Genomic DNA, 16835 nt, shown 5'->3' with positions numbered 1-16835 from the left:
CTTTGCCGGGTGAGGGCGGAGCTTTGCCGGGTGAGGGCGGAGCTTGACCAGGGCATGCGCGATGCGTCGGGGGCGGAGCCTTGCCGCGGGGGGGGGCGGAGCTTTGCCGTGGGAGGGCGGAGGTTTGCTGTGAAGGGCGGAGCTTTGTCTGCGCATGCGCGCTGTCTCAGGGGCGGAGCTTTGCTGCGGGGGGGCGGAGCTTTGCCGTGGGAGGGCGGAGGTTTGCTGTGAAGGGCGGAGCTTTGTCTGCGCATGCGCGCTGTCTCAGGGGCGGAGCTTTGCTGCGGGGGGCGGAGCTTTGCCATGGGAGGGTGGAGCTTTGCCGAGGGGGCGGAGCTTCACCGGCGCATGCGTGCTGTGTGCAGGGCAGAGCTTGGCTGCAGAGGGCGGGGTTTTCCGCTGGGAGGGCGGAGCTTCGCCAGCGCCTGCGAGGTGCATCGGGGGCGGGCATCGCGCCGTGGGTGGAGCTTCCCCCCGCGGAGGGGCCAGCGGGAGCCCGGCTGCGGCTGCAGGCAGGGAGGAGGTGAGCGGGGAAAGTCCCGAGAAGGGCGGCGGTGCCTGGGGGGGGGGAGCGGCCGGGCCGGCGGGAGGCACGGAGCGGGGAGGGTGCGGTGCCGTGTGGGAGCCGGGCGGGTGGGGCTTCCCGGGGCCGGGCGGCGGGGCAGCGCCGAGCCGCGCCGGGGCCGGGCGGCGGGAGAGCGTCGCGCCGAGCCGAGCCGCGCCGGTTCGATGCTGGGCGGGCGCCGCGCCGGTGCGGGCCGGGCGGCGGGGCAGCGCCGAGCCGCGCCGGGGGGCCGGGCGGCGGGGCAGCGCCGAGCCGCGCCGGGGCCGGGCGGCGGGAGAGCGTCGCGCCGAGCCGAGCCGCGCCGGTCCGGGGCCGGGCGGGCGCCGCGCCGAGCCGCGCCGCTCTGGGGCCGGGCGCCGGGGGCCGCCGCGCCGATCTGAGCCGCACTGATTCGATGCGGGGCAGGCGCCGCGCCGGTCCGGGGCCGGGCGGCGGAGAGGCGCCGCACCGAGCCCCGCCGGGGCCGGGCGGCGGGGAGCGCCGCGCCGAGCCGCGTCGGTCCGGGGCCGGGCGGGGGGGAGCCGCGTCGGTCCGGGGCCGGGCGGGGGGGGGCGCCGGGGCCGGGCGGCGGGGGCCGAGCCGCGCCGGGGCCCGGGGCCGGGCGGCGGGGGAGCGCCGAGCCGCGCCGGGGCCGGGCGGCGGGGGAGCGCCGCGCCGAGCCGCGCCGCTCCGGGGCCGGGCGGCGGGGGGCGCCGCGCCGAGCCGCGCCGCTCCGGGGCCGGGCGGCGGGGGGCGCCGCGCCGAGCCGCGCCGCTCCGGGGCCGGGCGGCGGGGGAGCGCCGCGCCGAGCCGCGCCGCTCCGGGGCGGGGGGGTGCCGCGCCGAGCCGCGCCGCTCCGGGGCCGGGCGGGCGCCGCGCCGCGCCGGTCCGGGGCCGGGCGGCGGGGGCGCCGCGCCGCGTCGGCGCCGGGCGGGGGCGGGCAGCCGGAGGTGTTGGCGGGGGCTGCCCGGAGCCGCGCTGGGGGCTCGGCGGGGCTTCCACGTGCGGCGGCGGCGGGGGGAACGGTGTCCCCGCAGGGTCCCAAAGCACGGAGGGTTGCGTCTCGCGGCATCCGGGGCTTTTGGTCGGTCACGTTGGTTCCCCGGGGCATGCCGGGAGGTGTAGTTTCTAGGGCCGTGGCTGCCGGGCAAACCGCTTCCTTTTTTGCCTCCTCCTTTCCCTTGCCTGCGGGGGAGCGGCGGGCCGGCGGGAGGCACGGAGCGGGGAGGGTTCGGTGCCGTGTGGGAGCCGGGCGGGCGGGGCTTCCCGGAGCCGGGCGAGGGGGGGGCGCGTCGGGTCGGGGCCGGTGGCGAGGTGAGCCCGGAGTTGGGCGGGCGCCGCGCCGGTGCGGGGCGGGGGGGCCCCGCGCCGAGCCGCGCCGCTCCGCTCCGCTCCGGGGCCGGGCGGCGGGGGGGAGCCGCGCTGGGGGCTCGGCGGGGCTTCCACGTGCGGCGGTGGCGCGGTGAACGGTGTCCCCGCAGGATCCCAAAGCACGGAGGGCTGCGTCCCCTGGCATCCGGGGCTTTTGGTCGGCCACGTTGGTTCCCCGGGGCATGCCGGGAGGTGTAGTTTCTAGGGCCGTGGCTGCCGGACAAACCGCTTCCTTTTTTGCCTCCTCCTTTCCCAGCGTCACCTTCTGCGTCCCGGGAAGAAAATCCCGCGTGGGTGATTCCGCTCGGCGCTCAGGTAATCGCGTGTCTGGGGCTGCGGGAGCGGGGAGAAACCCTTGCCGGGTCAAGGACGCTCCAGGGGCGCCACATCAAAGCCAGAGGAAAGGCAAAGCCGCTGCCCGTGCAGAAAAGCCGATGACAAATTGCAGCTGAGAGAGCGCGCCGCGTTCCTGCAGTGCTCCCTTGGCAGTTTCGGCTGTTTGCCTTCCGGGCAAAAGAACAGACTTTCCTCTAGGAGAAATGAAGAGCTGCCTGTTCCCTTCTTTAGGGTCCGGTGTTTCTCTTCTGGTCGGTCGTGCTACTTTGATGGGCGAGCTGGAAATAGCCTGTTGTTTTGATACGCAGAACTAAATTGTTAGTAACATGCGGTGTCAGTAGAGTTCATTTTGGAGCACCTAGGTGCCAGTGGAAACGTAAGGAATGAAACGCGATGGAAACCGATCTTTAAACTTTAGTTTTCCTTGGTTTTTCTTTGCCATCAGAGCGTCGATGGCACGGTGGCCTGTGGCTCGGTGCACGTTCTGTTCCGTGGAGCCTTCGGTCTAGGACTTTGAAGTAACAAAGTTTGTCCTTCCAGAAAAGGGCTAGTCGCTCCTAGGATTGAGGTGTGGGCTTGGAGAGTCTCTTAAGCACGTGCCTAGAATTAAAGCCGAATTTCACTTCCTGTTGCTGCTGTTTGTCTTCACTTTCATTCCTTTCGCCACGGCTCCATCGTGAGCGGGAGCTCTGAATCATCCCTTTTTTTCAGTCTCGCACACGTTTTTTTACCCAAGGAGGTGCTACGTTTAGAAGTTAAGGAGTTTTCTCACAAACGCGTCGGTCGATGCAATTGCGTTGTGATTGTTAAAACCCCCAAAATAACACCGGTCTTACAGATCTGGCCTATTTCTTCTGAACACGGATTCGTCGCGTGCAGATCGGGATACAGATCGTCTGCGCTTCCTGCTCTGTGGAGGACACTGTGCTGAGACAGGGGTGAGCTCCCAAAGGAAAAAAAATACAAGGTCATGGGGTTTTTTTGTTTGTATTTGGGGGCGGGGGGGGGGGTGTATTTAAAAGAAAAAAAAAAAAAAAGAGTGGAATGTTGACTGGTGGCAGCCTGCAGAGCTTTTTTGCTGCCCGGCCTCTCCTTTTCCTCTCTTGAAGTCCTCTTTCGTGGCTGTAATTGTCGTTTGGAGAAGTTCGGAAGAGCAGTTCAGGGACTTGCCTGGGCCCGTGTGCTAGTAATACCAGGAAGGGAAACGCTTGAACCGGTAGCAAAGAAGTTGGCTCCAAGTAGAGGTTCTGAAGGAAGAACAACGATAACAGGAAGCAAATAGCAAGTTACCAAAAAATGGGCGCGTGTCAAACGCCTCCGAGTTTTATTGCCGAATGTTGTTTGGCAATATGTTCCAAAGGGCTATTTTTTCCTTCGCTCGGCTGTAGCCTTCGCAAGACTTCACAAAACCGGGCAGCTTGGGACTCCTCCCCAGCTTTATGCTACAGGTTTTTTTTCCTCTCTCAGCAGAGTGTCAGCTGCCGCCGTTTCACCGTGGTCGCCCTTTCTTCTGCCGTGAAAGCGCAAGACGGACGGAAAGGCTGCGTAGCGGTCTGCGAGTACAAGGTACGTCCGCGATGCGTGTCCGCGTTTTTCCTAAGGCGCTTGGAGCATGGACTTCAAAGTTAACGTCAAGAATGCGCCAGCTCTCCTTCCTTCTGTAGTTTTTCTAGGAACTATTTTAACGCAGATCCTAAAAGGAAAAGAAGGTCTGCGCTGGAGCGTGTTCTGCCTGTGCAAAGCCGACTTCCCTCCGTTTATTTTGCCTTCCTGAAAGCGCAATCTTCTGTTTCTGTGCGCTTACTAGGAAATGATATCGGGAAAATAGTTGCGTCCTAAAAGAGGAAAGACGCCGTTTGTAAGAGTTCAGGCGTTCAGAAGAAACAGGCTTTGTTTTCGTCATAGAAGCTGTGTGCTTTTTCAGTCAATAAGTTTTGAAAATATCTTAGAGTAGTCCTTGAAAAGCTTACTGAGATACTAGCGTCCGTACTAAAAGCGATCCAGGTCCAAGGAGAGACGTGGACAAAAGAGGAGGAATCGGCCTCGAAAATTCGTGTGTGTGATCAAAAACGTTCAAAACTGTAAATACGGGTGTGAGGCATTGCAGTAGAGAAAAATCTCTCGCCTTTATATATATATATATATATATATATATATATAAAAATAATATTCATATGTATATATACAGTATTCATATATATATATATATATATAAAAAGAAGGATTTCCAAATACAAACCTATATCTGCTGTATTATATAAATGATTCAAAAATAATTTTCTGTCTTTTTCCATTTTTTCCGTCTCCGTTTTAGTTCACCGATGCGGGTTTTTAAATCACTTCCTGATGTCCTGTTTTTTAATTTTCCCAATTATTTCTTGTCTTTCCTTAGTGCCCTTGCTTTTTAAAATTTTGTTTCTGCATCTCTGTTTTAGTGCACTGTCCCTAATGCTGATTGCTTTTTAAGTTTTCTTTCTATGCCTCCTTTTATTCCGTTCACTGTCTTTATTTTGAATGATTTCTTGTCTTTCCTTAGCACTGTCGCTTTTAAAAATTTCTGTCTATGTCTGCATTGTAGTTCAATGTTGCTACTTTGTACTGCTTTCCTCTCTTAATCCTTTGGCTTTTAAAATTTCTACTTGCATCTTGTTTGCTGTCATTAACTTTTAATTATTCTTTCTTGTTTTTCCTTAGTGCCATCACTTTTTAAATCTTCTTTTCCATCTCCATTTTAGTTCACCAATGGGATTTTAAAATTTTTTCCTTATTTCCTTAATCACCATTGCTTTTAAAAGTTTGTCTGTTTTTATACCATTTCCTGTCTTTATTTTGATGTATTTATCTTTAATTATTTTTTTGTCTTTCCTTAGTGCCCTACCTTTTAAAATTTTCTTTCCACAGCTCTCTCTTAGTTTGTTTTCTTTTTCTTTTAGTTTTCTTTCTATGCCTACTTTTATCCTGTTCACTGTCTTTATTTTTTAATGATTTCTTGTCTTTCCTTAGTGCCTTTGCTTTTTAAAATGTCTATTTATGTCTGTGTTGTAGTTAGCTGTCACTATTTTTTAGTGCTTTCCTTTCTTAATCTTAATATTTGGGTTTTCCTTTTTTCCTTTCTTAATCTTGAGCATTGGTTTTTAAAATTTTCTACTTTTATCTCCTTTGCTGTCATGAGATGTTAATTATTTTTTCTTGTTTTTCATTACTGCCATTGCTTTTACAATTTTTTAATTCTACATCTCTCTTTTAGTTCACAGTTTCGATTAATTTTTTCCTTATTTTCCTTATAGTTTGCCATCGCCGTTTTTTCATTTGCTCAATATGGCTTTAATCTCCATTGCTTTTAAATTTTCTGTCTCCTTTTATCCCCTTTGCTGTCTTTATTGTGCTCTAGTTAATTATTTCTTGTCTTTCCTTGGGGCCCTCCCGTTTTAAATTTTCTTGCTCTGCCTTTCGTTTGCTGTCCCTAGTTTTTAGTTCCCTCCCCTTCTTTTCCCTAATGCTCATGGCTTTGCAAATTTTCTTTCTCTGCCCACTTTTCTCCTGTTCACCATCTGTAGTTTTGAATGATTTCTTGTATTTCCTTAGTGCATTTTTTTTTTTATTTCTGCATTGTAGTTCACTGCTGCTATTTTTTAGTTCTTTCCTTTCTCCGTCCTTTGGCTTTTAAAATGTTCTACTTTTATCCCGTTTGCTGCTGTTAGTTTTTGATTGTCCTTTCTTGTCTTTCCTTAGTGCTATCGCTTTTTAGATTTTCTTTCATCATCTCCATTGTAGTTCAGTGATGCTATTTTTGAATGTTATCCTTATTTCCTTAATCACAGTTTCTTTTAAAGTTTTCTGTCTCCTTTTGTTCCAGTAGCTGTCATTATTTCCCTGTATTTATGTTTTAATTATTTCTTGTCTTTCCATAGTGCCCTCACTTTTTAAATTTTCCTTCTCCATCTCTTTAAGTTCACTGCCACTATTTTTTAATTTTTCCATTTATTTCTCTAATCCCTGTTACTTTTTAAAATTTTCTTTTATGCCGTTCCCAGTCTTTATTATGCTGTTCTTTTAATTACTTCTTGCCTTTCTTTAATTCCTTTGCTTTTTAGATGTTCTATTTTAATCTGTTCTAGCCTGCTGTCTCTATGTTTTAATTTTTCCCTTATCGCCCCCTTTTAAAATGTTCTTTCTATGCTTACTTTTCTTACTTTTGATGCCTTTATTTTTTAATTATTTCTTTTCTTTCTACATCTCGGTTTTAGTTCAGTCCCTATTTTTAAATTTTTCCATTTTATTTCCCTAATCCCCCTTGCTTTTCAGATTTTTCTACTTTTACCTCGTTCACTGTCTTTATGTTGCTGTCTTGTCTTTCAATAATTTCTTGTCTTTGGTTAGTGCCCTTGCTTTTTAGAGTTTCTTTCTGCATTTATTTTAGTTCACTGTCCCTATTTCCTAATTTTTCCCTTTGTTTCCCTAATTCCCCTCTGCTTATTAAATCTTCTTTCTATGCCTACTTTTATTACCTTTGAATTTTTTTAATAATTTCTTGTCTTAGTGCCGTCACTTTAAAAATTTTATTTTTACATCTCTGTTTTAGTTTGCTCTCCTTATCTCATAATTTTCCCTTGATTTCCCTAATCCCTGTCGCTTTTAAAATTGTCTACGTTTATTCCCTTTGCAGTCTTTATTTTGCTGTCTTTTCTTTTCATAATTTCTTGTCTGTCCTTAGTGCCCTCGCTTTTTCAATGTTCTTTCTCCATCTCTGAGTTTGCTGTCCCTATTTTTCAATTTTTCCCCTTTATTCCCCTAGTTCCCCTCTGCTTATTAAATGTTCTTTCTATGCCCACTTTTATTCCCTTTGCTGTTGTTTAAAAAATTATTTCTTTTTCTTTCATTCGTGCCGTTGCTTTTTAAATTTTCTTTCCACATCTGTTTTAGTTCGCTGTCCCTATCTTTTAATTTTTCCCTTTATTTCCCTCATACCCATCACTTTTAAAACGTTCTTTCCCTGTCTACGTTTTTCCCTTCGATGTCTTTATTTTTAATTATTTCCTTAGTGCCTTTGATTTTCAATTTTCTTCCTATGTCCCCGTTTCAGTTCAGTGCCCCTACTTTTAAATTTTTTCCTCTATTTCCCTAAACTCTGTTGCTTCAAAAATTTTCTACCTTTATTCCGTTCACTGTCATTATTTTTTAATTATTTCTCATCTTTCCTTAGCGCGGTCGCTTTTTACAATTTCTGTCTCTCTGCATTTGTTTGGTTCGCTGTTGCTATTTCTTTAATTCTTTCCTGTCTTAGTACCTCGGCTTTAAAATTTTTGTTTCTATGTCTACTTTTATCTAGTTTGCTGCCTCTGTGTTTAATTTTCTTTCTGTTTGTCCTCTACCCAGTTGCTTTTGAAATTTTCTTTCTACATCTACTTTGATCAAGCTCCCTATCCTTACTTTTTAATAGTTTTCGGTCTGTTGTGTACCCCGTTGCTTTTAAAATTTACTTTGTATGCGTCTCTCTCTTTGTCCCCCTTTCTTTATTTGGTAGTTTTTTCTTGTCTTTCCTAAGAGACGTGGCTTTTATTTTTCCGATGTCTAATTTTATCCCATCCAATGCGCTTATTTGTTAATGCTTTCCTGTCTGTCCTCCAGCCTGTGCTTCACTTCATCTCTTTTCTTCGTATGTCTCTATTTAGATTGCCATCTCTATTTTTTTCATTTTCCCCTCTCTTTATCCCTCGGCTTTTAAAATTTTGTTTCCATATGTAATCTGGTTTGCTGTCCCTGTTTTTAGTTCTTTGCTGACTGTGCTGTACCTCTTGGCATTTTCAAGTTTCCTTCTAGGTCTACTTTTATCAAGGTCCCTATCCCTGTTTTTTAATTCTTTCCTGTCCCATCCTTTTTGAATTTTTCTCTCTCTCATCTTTTACGCAGTTTGCTCTCCCTGTTTTTAATTTTTTCTGGTTTTCCTTACCCTGTCGCTTTTAAAATTTTCTTTTTATGTCTCCATTTATCTAGTTCCCTTTCCCTTATTCTTAATACTTTCCTGTCACGTACCATGTTGCTTTTAACGTCTTATTTCTATGTCTCCATTTATCTAGTTCCCTGTCCCATTTTTCTTTCCTGTGTTTCCTGTAGTCCATTGTTTTTTATTTTCCCTTTCAAATCTCCCTCTACATAGCTCCCTTTAACAATTTTTTACATGTCCTGCCTCTCTGTCCTGTTCCCTTTCTATTTCTCGCTCTGTCTTACATTCTCTAATTTTTAATTCTTGCCTATGTTTGTTGCTTTTTAATTTCTATTTCTATGACTGCCTCTATCCAACTTCCTGTCACTTTTTTTAATTCTTTTTGCTTTTTCCCCCTTTTGTACTTCCCTCTATCCGCCCCGCCCCGCCGCTGCCTGCGTGTCTCTTATTCTCTCTGTCCCTCTCTGCTGTTCCTGTTGTCCCGCTCGGTCCCTTCTGTCTCTCTCCCCTGCCCCCTGTTGCTCCCTGTTCCTGTGGGATCTCCCCATCCTCCTCCTCGCTGCACTCCATTTCTCTCTCTCTCAACACCCTTGTGCGGTTCCCCGTCCCTCTCTTGTTCCCAGTATCCCGTTTTCTGGCTCCCTGTCCTACCCCTCTTCTCTACCTCCCTCCATCCTTCCTTCTGCTTTCCTCGTCCCTCTTTTCCCTCTGTCCCGCTGCCTTTGGGCACCGAGCCTCGTAACCAGCTCGTTGCTGGGATTTCTGATGGGCGTGAAGGAACAAACATTTGCTGCCTCCTTTGTGACCCCAGATGTGTTTCCAGCCCCTGGCCTCTGGGTGAGCGGCTGCGGTTGGGTCCAGGGGACGCAGTGATGTGCTGTGGGGCTGGGGTGATGGCCTCAGTTCCTGATGGGTTCCAGCTAGGGCAGCCCAGGTGGGACCCATGAAGCGAAGACGGGGCTGGGCCAAGTAGCTGGCACAGTGCTGCGGTTTGGATTGAGGATGAGAACAATGTTGGTAACGCACTGACGTTTTGTTTGTCGCTAAGTAGCGCTTACACCGCTCAAGGACCTTTCAGCTTCCCGTGCTCTGCCCGGTGCGCCAGAAGCTGGGAGGCGCCACAGCCAGCTCAGCTGACCCGCGCCGGCCGAAGCGCTGTTCCCTCCCGTGTGACGTCACGCTCGGTAGGGAAACGGGGGGTCGTTGGCCAGGAGTCAGCGATCGCTGCTCGGGGACGTGCTTGGCATCGGTCGGCGAGTGGTGAGCACCTGTAGAGTGAATCGCTTGCTTTGTATACTGTTATTGGTTTATTATTATTACTACTAGTACTATTACTACTATTCTGTTGTCTTTTCCTTCAATTGTTAAACTGTTCTTCCTTTAACCCACGAGTGTTCTGACTTCCACCCTTCCAATTTTCTCCCCCGTAGCGGCTGTGTGGTGCTTAGCTGCTGGCTGGGGTTAAACCACGACAAAAGCTTCTGTCTACTTGTATTCCGTTTGCCGTTTCCCTTTTTTAATTCTTCCTTGTCTCTATTAGTACCTTTGCTTTTTCAATTGTCTTCCTACGTCTCTCTTTTAGTTCACTGTCCCCGGTTTTCATTTTTTTCTCTTTGTTGCCCTAATTCCCGTCATTATTGAAGTTTTTTGCTTTTATCCCGTTCCCTGTCTTTAGTTTTCAAGGAGTTGTTCTCTTTCCTTAGGGTCCTCCCTTTTAACAGCCTCGGAGGGGGCGTAGCTTCCCGCTGAGGAGCGGCTGGAGGAGGCGAGGTGGTTGTCAGCCGGGTCGTCATTTAATAGTAAAGTATGAAATGGCATGTTGGTTAATCATTTCCCGTTTGGTTTTGTGGGAGCTGTGCTGGCTGCCTTGAGAATCGGCCGAGAAGTTGAGGTGAGCTGGGTGGTAGAGGGGAGGCACACGGGGCTGGCTATTTCACCCGAGCGCCACGGGAACTTTGTGTCTCCTGGCATCCTAGGCGCACCGAGCGACAGCCGCAGCATCTTTCTTGAGAACAGGCGTGGAGCAGGGGAGCAGAGCGGTGCGGTGCTTTTGAGGAGGAGGGTGTCGCAGAAGCGGTTGGCAGTAACCAGACCGATGCTGAATACCAGCACTGTGTTTTAGTTTGTTAGTGTGCTGTGGGTTTTTGGGTTGGGAGGTTTTGGGGTTTTTTGTTTTTTGGTTTTTGGGTTTTTTTGAGATGATGAAGAAGAACTGAGTGAGTGCAGGAATGTTCTAGTTCGGTGTGTGGTGGTTTTCTTTTTTTCTTTTTTGAGGGTGGATTCAGATCCCTGGCCCTCTGAAAGCTCAGTTGCGGGGTGAGGGCTGAGGAGGTATCAAGGATAGGAATTGCAGGGAGGGGTTATAAAGTTGGTGTCGGGGAGAGGCCTGTCCAGGAGCAGTCTCCTTTGGGAAGGGAAAAGGACCGGGTTACTGTTCTTAGCACGCTGCTGACGTTGGCTGGGCAGGGCGGTTCCATCCTGTGTCTGTGCGTTCTGCTTTTGCGTAGTCTGTCTTCTGTGTCTCGTACCCTGGCTTTCTCGGGTCTTGATGTTTCCGTAGCTCTTGGTGATCATGGGGCCCCTCGGTAAGCCTCCCGAGGGTCTCGAACGCGTCGCCTCATCGGCATGGCGTTTCTTGAGCCCTGCTTATCTTGCGCTTAAAGCGCGGACGTGTCCGGGAAGCGTCGCGTTACAGATGTTTCTGAGGGATCGTCTGTTGTGTGCTTTTTCAGTCAGTAAGTTTTGAAAATATCTTACAGTAGTACTTGAAAAGCTTACTGAGATACTGGCACCCATACTAAAAGCGATCCAGGTCCAAGGAGAGACGTGGACAAAAGAGGAGGAATCGGCGTCGCTTTCCCGAGAAGCATTGCCAGCCTTGTAAGTAGCGACAGCGAGTCCTGACGTGGTTTCGGTGAGTTACTGCTTCGGCAGCGTCCTTTTTCCTTAACCTACAGCGTGTGGTTTCTTACTTCAGTTGGAAAGAGATTTTCCAGAATGGAAGTCTTTCTCATTCAAAGAAGTTGTGTTTTATGAACTCCCCATCAGAGTGGGGATCTTCAGAGATGATGCGCTTGGCAGTAGAAGTCAGCAGCAGCGAGACTTTCCGCTCTCTTAAAAAAAAAAAAAGAAAAAAAAAAAAAAAAGAAAGAAAGAAAAGTCCGTTTGCTTCCAAAGACCCGAGCACAGCACGTCTTCCGGAAGTTGATGGCATCGCTGGTTCTCAGGTGCAACAGCCGAGATGTCATCAACACGCGTTCCTCTGCGTGCTTCGGTGCAGCCAAAAGCGTTAGCAAATCTGCCGGTCCTTTCTGGTAGCCTTAGGCATTGCAGCCCCGGGGATTGGATTCCGCCCGCAAAGTAAAACCGTATGGGGGATCTCTTCTCTCACTGATTTTTCTACCCTAGATGTAACTTTAGGAAAAGAAAAAAGTTAAAATTGTCTATACAAACTGCCTTGCATTGTTTCAACTGCAACTGCCAACTAGCTGTGGCGTTGTTTCAACTTTAACTGCCAACTAGCTGTGGCGTACAATTGCTTAGGTGTATTTGAGCCGTTAGGTATTTGTTCTAAACGTTGACCAGGAGAGGCAACTGAACGTTACGGGTTTTCCCCCCCCCCCGCTCGTTTGACGGAGTGCTCTGAAGTACTTTTCTTTCTGTCTGGCTTTCAAGGGTGCGTTTCCCTGGCAGTTCAGTAGCATCTCTCTCGGGCAGCGCGGCTGGCCAGATGTCGCTCCTAATGACGTAAGGCGCAAAAAACCCCTGGTCAAATGATAACTGCGTATCTTGGAGACAGATAATCTGCTGGTATCGATTCACAGCTGTGCAAGTTAAATTAACGCAAAAGGAAAATCCAGCCCTTCTCCAGTAGAAGTATTTTTATTGGATGTCTGTAAGCACACGCACAGCTTTTTTAGTAGGAAGCGAATTGCTGCGATTTGTCCTCTGGTTTTCCTTTTACCCTCGAAAGCGTTACGCTTCGCTTCCAGCTTTATCGACCGAGCCAGCAAGATGCGCAGGAGCGCGAGGGCCGTAGCTGTTGCGGCGGATCTGTAAGCGTAGATTCTGATTGCGGTACGCCCTTGTCCTGCAGCCTCGCAGGGTTGTCTCCCTGCAGCCGTGCCGTAAGGAAGGGGTGAGACGTTTTCCAACGCCGGCAAGAGCGCGTACTTTTACGCGCAGAACGTGTTTGGAATCGTACCGGTTAGTCTTCATGCTGATTGGAAGCGTTCAGGTCGCTCTAGCTTTTAAAGGACGTCTTGTGTTTTGAGCTGACCTGCTTACCTCGAATCCTCCTTGAGCTCAACTGCTCTCCCCTCCCTTGCTCTGACTGAATTCCTCTACTCGCTGCTGTGCTATTTTTTTCACATGCGGAAATATCGCTTGGGATTTTTGTTTTTCAGGTGTCTCGTTGCAGGCGTCTCGTGATGCTCGCTAGGTCCCCCCCGGCCCAGGTTGGCCTGCCGGTCGTGAAGCGTCCCGAGGGTAAGGGGCCGGCCCCGTGCCTGGAGGCTCCTGGCTCTGTCTCCGGCGGGTGCCCCGCGGGTGCGTCAGCGAGGGCTGTCTGGTGGGGAGAGTGCCGGGCCAAGAGGGAGCGGGGAGGTTCGCTGCCCCGGGGAGCCCGTCCCAGCGCGGGAACGGAGGGGGAGCACGGCAGAGCAGAGCCTGAGCGAGAGGTGCGTCACCGTCCCCTGGCAGGCTCCCCCCGCGGCGTGGGGCAGCCGCCGGCTTGCGGGACAGGGGCTGGGGGGGCTGCCCCCATTTTATTTCTCTGGCGGAGCTCCCCTTTTCGGGGGCGCCTACATATGTAAACGGCATTATTAAAGTAGCGAGCTGCCGGTCGGGGCTGTGTTCCTTGTTTTGTGCCTTTTTTGGGGGGGTGATGAAAAAGTGTTGGAGGGGCCTGGGGGGTGATGATGTCATTTGGGGCACCCCAACGTCCCTGGGGGCGGGGGGTGTGATGATGAAACAGAGGAGCAGGTGAGTGGGGGATGAAGGTGTCACGGGGAGGTTCCCCCCAGAGGAGGGGGGGTCACAGCCCCAAAATGCCTGAAAACTCGTGTGTGTGTGTGTGATTAAAAATGTTAAAAACTGGAAATACGGGTGCGAGGCATTGCAGTAGAGGAAAATCTCTCGCCTTTATATATATATATATTGAAAAATAATATTCATTTCTAGAGAGAGAGAGAGAGAGAGAAAAGGATTTCAAAATACAAACCTGTACCTGCTACGTTCTAGAAATTATTAAAAAATCTAAATGGAGATAGATAGGGTTTTAAAATAAAAAAGAACTTGTCTATATGTGAAGAAATAAAGGAGTTTAAAACGCAAAAAGAGATGATGTAGATGAAGGAATTGAAAACAGAAGAAAGTCTGGATAGGTAGAGGTATCTACGCTTACCGTGTGTCACCGAGTAAGCCAAAGTAGGTCGTCTGTGTAATGGAAGTAAAGGTTCTATGGAAGTGTAAACAGATAACTAAGTCTAAATAGACAGAATTGTAAGTAGATACCGAAGTCTAAGATACCAAAGTGTCAAAATATCCAAGTCCAAGAGCAAAATATCCAAGAGCAACACGGTTTGGGGCTCCCAGGAAAGCCGAATCCGCCTGGATTTGTGCAGCTGGAAAGCAAGCGCGCGCGCACACACCCACACCCCCCCCCCCCCCCACATTTTAACGCAGAAAACCAAAAATGACCCATTGTTATGATGTGGAAAAGCGCCGGAAAACCCCAGAACTGAATAGTTTTGAAAAGCAGAAACCCCCAAGTTTTGTATGATGTAAAAGAAAAAACAAAAAAGAACAACAACAAAAAAACAAGCCAACAAACCAAAAAACCCAAACGCAAAACCCGCACCAATTTGGGCCAAATTTGGGGTGAACCGCTGGCAGTTTGAGGGGCATTGCTGGGGATTATCTGGCGTGGATTCCTTCTCCGGAGCGGACTATCCGTTGCGGCTTATCCCAGGTGAGTTATCTGCTGTGGATTATGCCGGGCGGACCCCCTGGTGCAGGTCATCCCCACCCGTGTCCCCCCGTGCACCTTTCTACCCACACACAGCCGCTGTCCGTCCGTGTCCGTCTCCGCCCCCCGTCCTCCTCTGCCTGTCTCTGCGCCCTCCCAAGTGCTCTCCACCCAAACGTCCCCCCACACAAGGTTTTTCCCCCCGTGCGGGTTTTTTTTTCTCCGTGACGTGCCCCCCGCGTCCCCTGCCCTCCAGTCTCGTGCCCCCGCTCCCCTGCTCCCCCCTCCCATAGCTCCTTTGCTTCTGGACCCCCAGCTCCGCACGGGACACGGGCAGCCTGGGGAGCTTTGCCCCGAGCCATTCCTTTCCCCTCTGGGCAGCAGCGGTTCTGCCGCTGCTACAGGCAGGCGCTTTCTGGACGGGCGAGGGGCTGGGACGACCGGAGGCTGCTGCACGCTCCAGTCCGACTGAGACGCTGTTCCCGGGGGACCTGGCGCAGGGAAAGGCGAGGGACTCTCCGCGCTGCCGGTGACTCTTCAGAAGGGAACCGCGCTCTGGTTTTAGCGGCAGAAGGTGTCGGTCAGGCAGCCGCGTAGCACCGTGCTGAGCGATGTGGCAGGCGCCTGGCTTGGTGGAGTCCAGGCGTGTTTCTCGCCTCGCAGTCTCGATGCCCAACCAAGCAGGGGGTTCAGGTTCCCAAAGCCTTTGGGCGTGGGAGCAAGATGACAGCTAGGTGTCTAGCAGCACAGGATTTCAGCCGTGTTGCTTGCTGCAAATGGCTTGCAGGCCAGGAGATGTGGAGAGGGGTCTGAAATGAAGAAAGGGAGCGTGGAAGCGATTGTTTTAAGGCGGCAAATGAAGCAGCCGAAGGAGGCGAGCGGCCCCTCCAGCCTCCCGAGTCTCGCGCGCTGCAGGCGGCCAAGCGCGGGCGCCGCGCGTGCTGGCGGGAGCGGCAGGGAGCGCGGAGCTGCGCTGCCGTCCAGAGCAGCGAGGGAACTGGCAGGGCTCTACGGCCGTCTGGTGCGGCCAGCTGAGGGGCCGCCGTGCCCCTTTGCTTTCCCTGTTTCACGTCTCATTCCTTTGCACGCCGCAGGGCAGGGCGGTAAGTAACATGGCGCAGCGTCTTGTTTAAGCGGCAAGCCCTGCGCGGGAAGCCCGGTGCGTGTGCAGGATGAGCAGAGGGCACCGCAGCAGAGCCCGAGGGGCGCCAGCGTATCGCTCGCTCGCAGATCGCGCGCTTGCCCGTGGTCTGCTCGCATGCACCGCTTCCTGATAATCGTAGGTAGCTGCCCCTCTGACGCAAAGCAGCTTTCAGTGCCTTGAGGATGCCATCGGTGTCGCTTTTATTTTCTTTTTTTTTCTTTTTTTTTTTTTTTTACTAAAATCTCTCCAGGGTCTGTTGACTCGCTGGTGTCACTCTCCCACCCCTGATGCCACATGCAGATGAATCCAGCACTCCCGGGGGCTTTTTCTGGGGGCAAAAAAGCCGAGGCAAGGCAAAGGTATTGACCAGGTTCCCTGTGCTGCGTCCCCCGGCTGGGTGCTGGGGTGGGGGGCGCGGAGAGAAAGGGCCAGCAGCCGCTGCAAGCTGTCAAGTGCAGAGGACTGAAATGCTCGAGCCGCTTGGGTGCTTTTTGGTGGCGAGGCGATGGCTGTGGCTGCGTGGGCTGTGAGCGGGAGCAGGGGCAGAGAAGGGCGAGGCTTGTGACACCCCCCGCCCCCCCGTAAGGCGGCGGCGGCGGCGGCGGCGGCGGCTGCGGGCGGCCCCAGGCGGGCCGGGGGGCGAGTCCTTTCTCCCCGCGGGGCGCGGTCGGAGCGCCGGGCTTGGTGTGGTGCTGCCGCCTGGCGGCCAAAAGCGGGTACTGCAGGGCGGGAGCCGCGCAGGGGCGGTGGCGTCCCCGTGGTCGCCGGTGCCGGTGGCCGGTAACGGGCATGCGACAGCGCGGTGGCCGCGGGGTGCTGCCGCCGCAGCCGTTGCTGCCTCCCGGTAAGGAAGCGCCGCTCTCGCCGCACGGGAGGCGCTTGCCGCTGCTAGCACTGCCGCGTCCGCCTCCGCTGCAGCCCCGCCCCGCGGCGTCCGCCTCCGCTGCAGCCCCGCCCCGCCGAATGCCCCGGTCCTGGTGTGGAGCGGCCCCGCCCCTAGCGCCGGGCCCCGCCCCTGGATGCCCCCGGGCAGGGGAAGGGCACCACCCCTAGCGACAGGCCCCGCCCCTGGAGACCACGCCTGCGCACTGTGTTGGGGTGGAGCTTAGCCGCGGGGGGGCGGAGCCTAGCGGTGGTAAGGCGGAGCTTTGCCGTGCGAGGGCGGAGCTTCACTGGCGCATGCGTGCTGTCTCGGGGGCGGAGCCTTGCCGAGGGGGGGCGGTGCTTTGCTCTGAAGGGCGGGGCTTTGCCGCGGGTGGGCGGAGCTTGCCGTGTGAGGGCGGAGCTTAACCGGCGCATGCGCGCTGTCTCGGGGCGGAGTTTTGCCGTGGGGGCGGAGCTTTGATGTGAAAGGCGGAGCTTTGCCGCGCATGCGCGCTGCCTCGGGGGCGGAGCTTTGCCGCGGGGGGGCGGAGCCTTGCCAGGTGAGGGCGGAGCTTTGCCGGGTGAGGGCGGAGCTTGACCAGCGCATGCGCGATGCGTCGGGGGCGGAGCCTTGCCGCGGGGGGGCGGAGCTTTGCCGGGTGAG

The 16835-nt window shown here is 52.8% G+C and overlaps 1 long non-coding RNA gene across 2 annotated transcripts; it reads left to right on the top strand.

Annotated features, from left to right (window-relative positions):
- Nucleotides 1–310: 310 nt before the first annotated feature.
- On the top strand, nucleotides 311–4953 carry LOC148056792 (uncharacterized). 2 transcript variants are annotated; one of them, XR_015702423.1, is made up of 3 exons: nucleotides 311–523; nucleotides 3090–3189; nucleotides 3722–4953. It is a non-coding gene; the product is annotated as an uncharacterized LOC148056792 (long non-coding RNA). The 2 variants fall into 2 exon arrangements; XR_015702424.1 differs by having other exon boundaries at nucleotides 3090–3218.
- The last annotated feature ends 11882 nt before the right edge of the window (nucleotides 4954–16835 follow it).

The sequence above is a fragment of the Nipponia nippon genome, unplaced genomic scaffold (genome assembly GCF_047370975.1).
Source record: "Nipponia nippon isolate SJK-2023a ecotype South Korea unplaced genomic scaffold, ASM4737097v1 scaffold_110, whole genome shotgun sequence".
Classification (NCBI taxonomy): Eukaryota; Metazoa; Chordata; class Aves; order Pelecaniformes; family Threskiornithidae; genus Nipponia; species Nipponia nippon.
The sequence above is the reverse complement of the archived record's forward strand: the minus strand, read 5'-3'. Positions and strand labels throughout refer to the sequence as shown.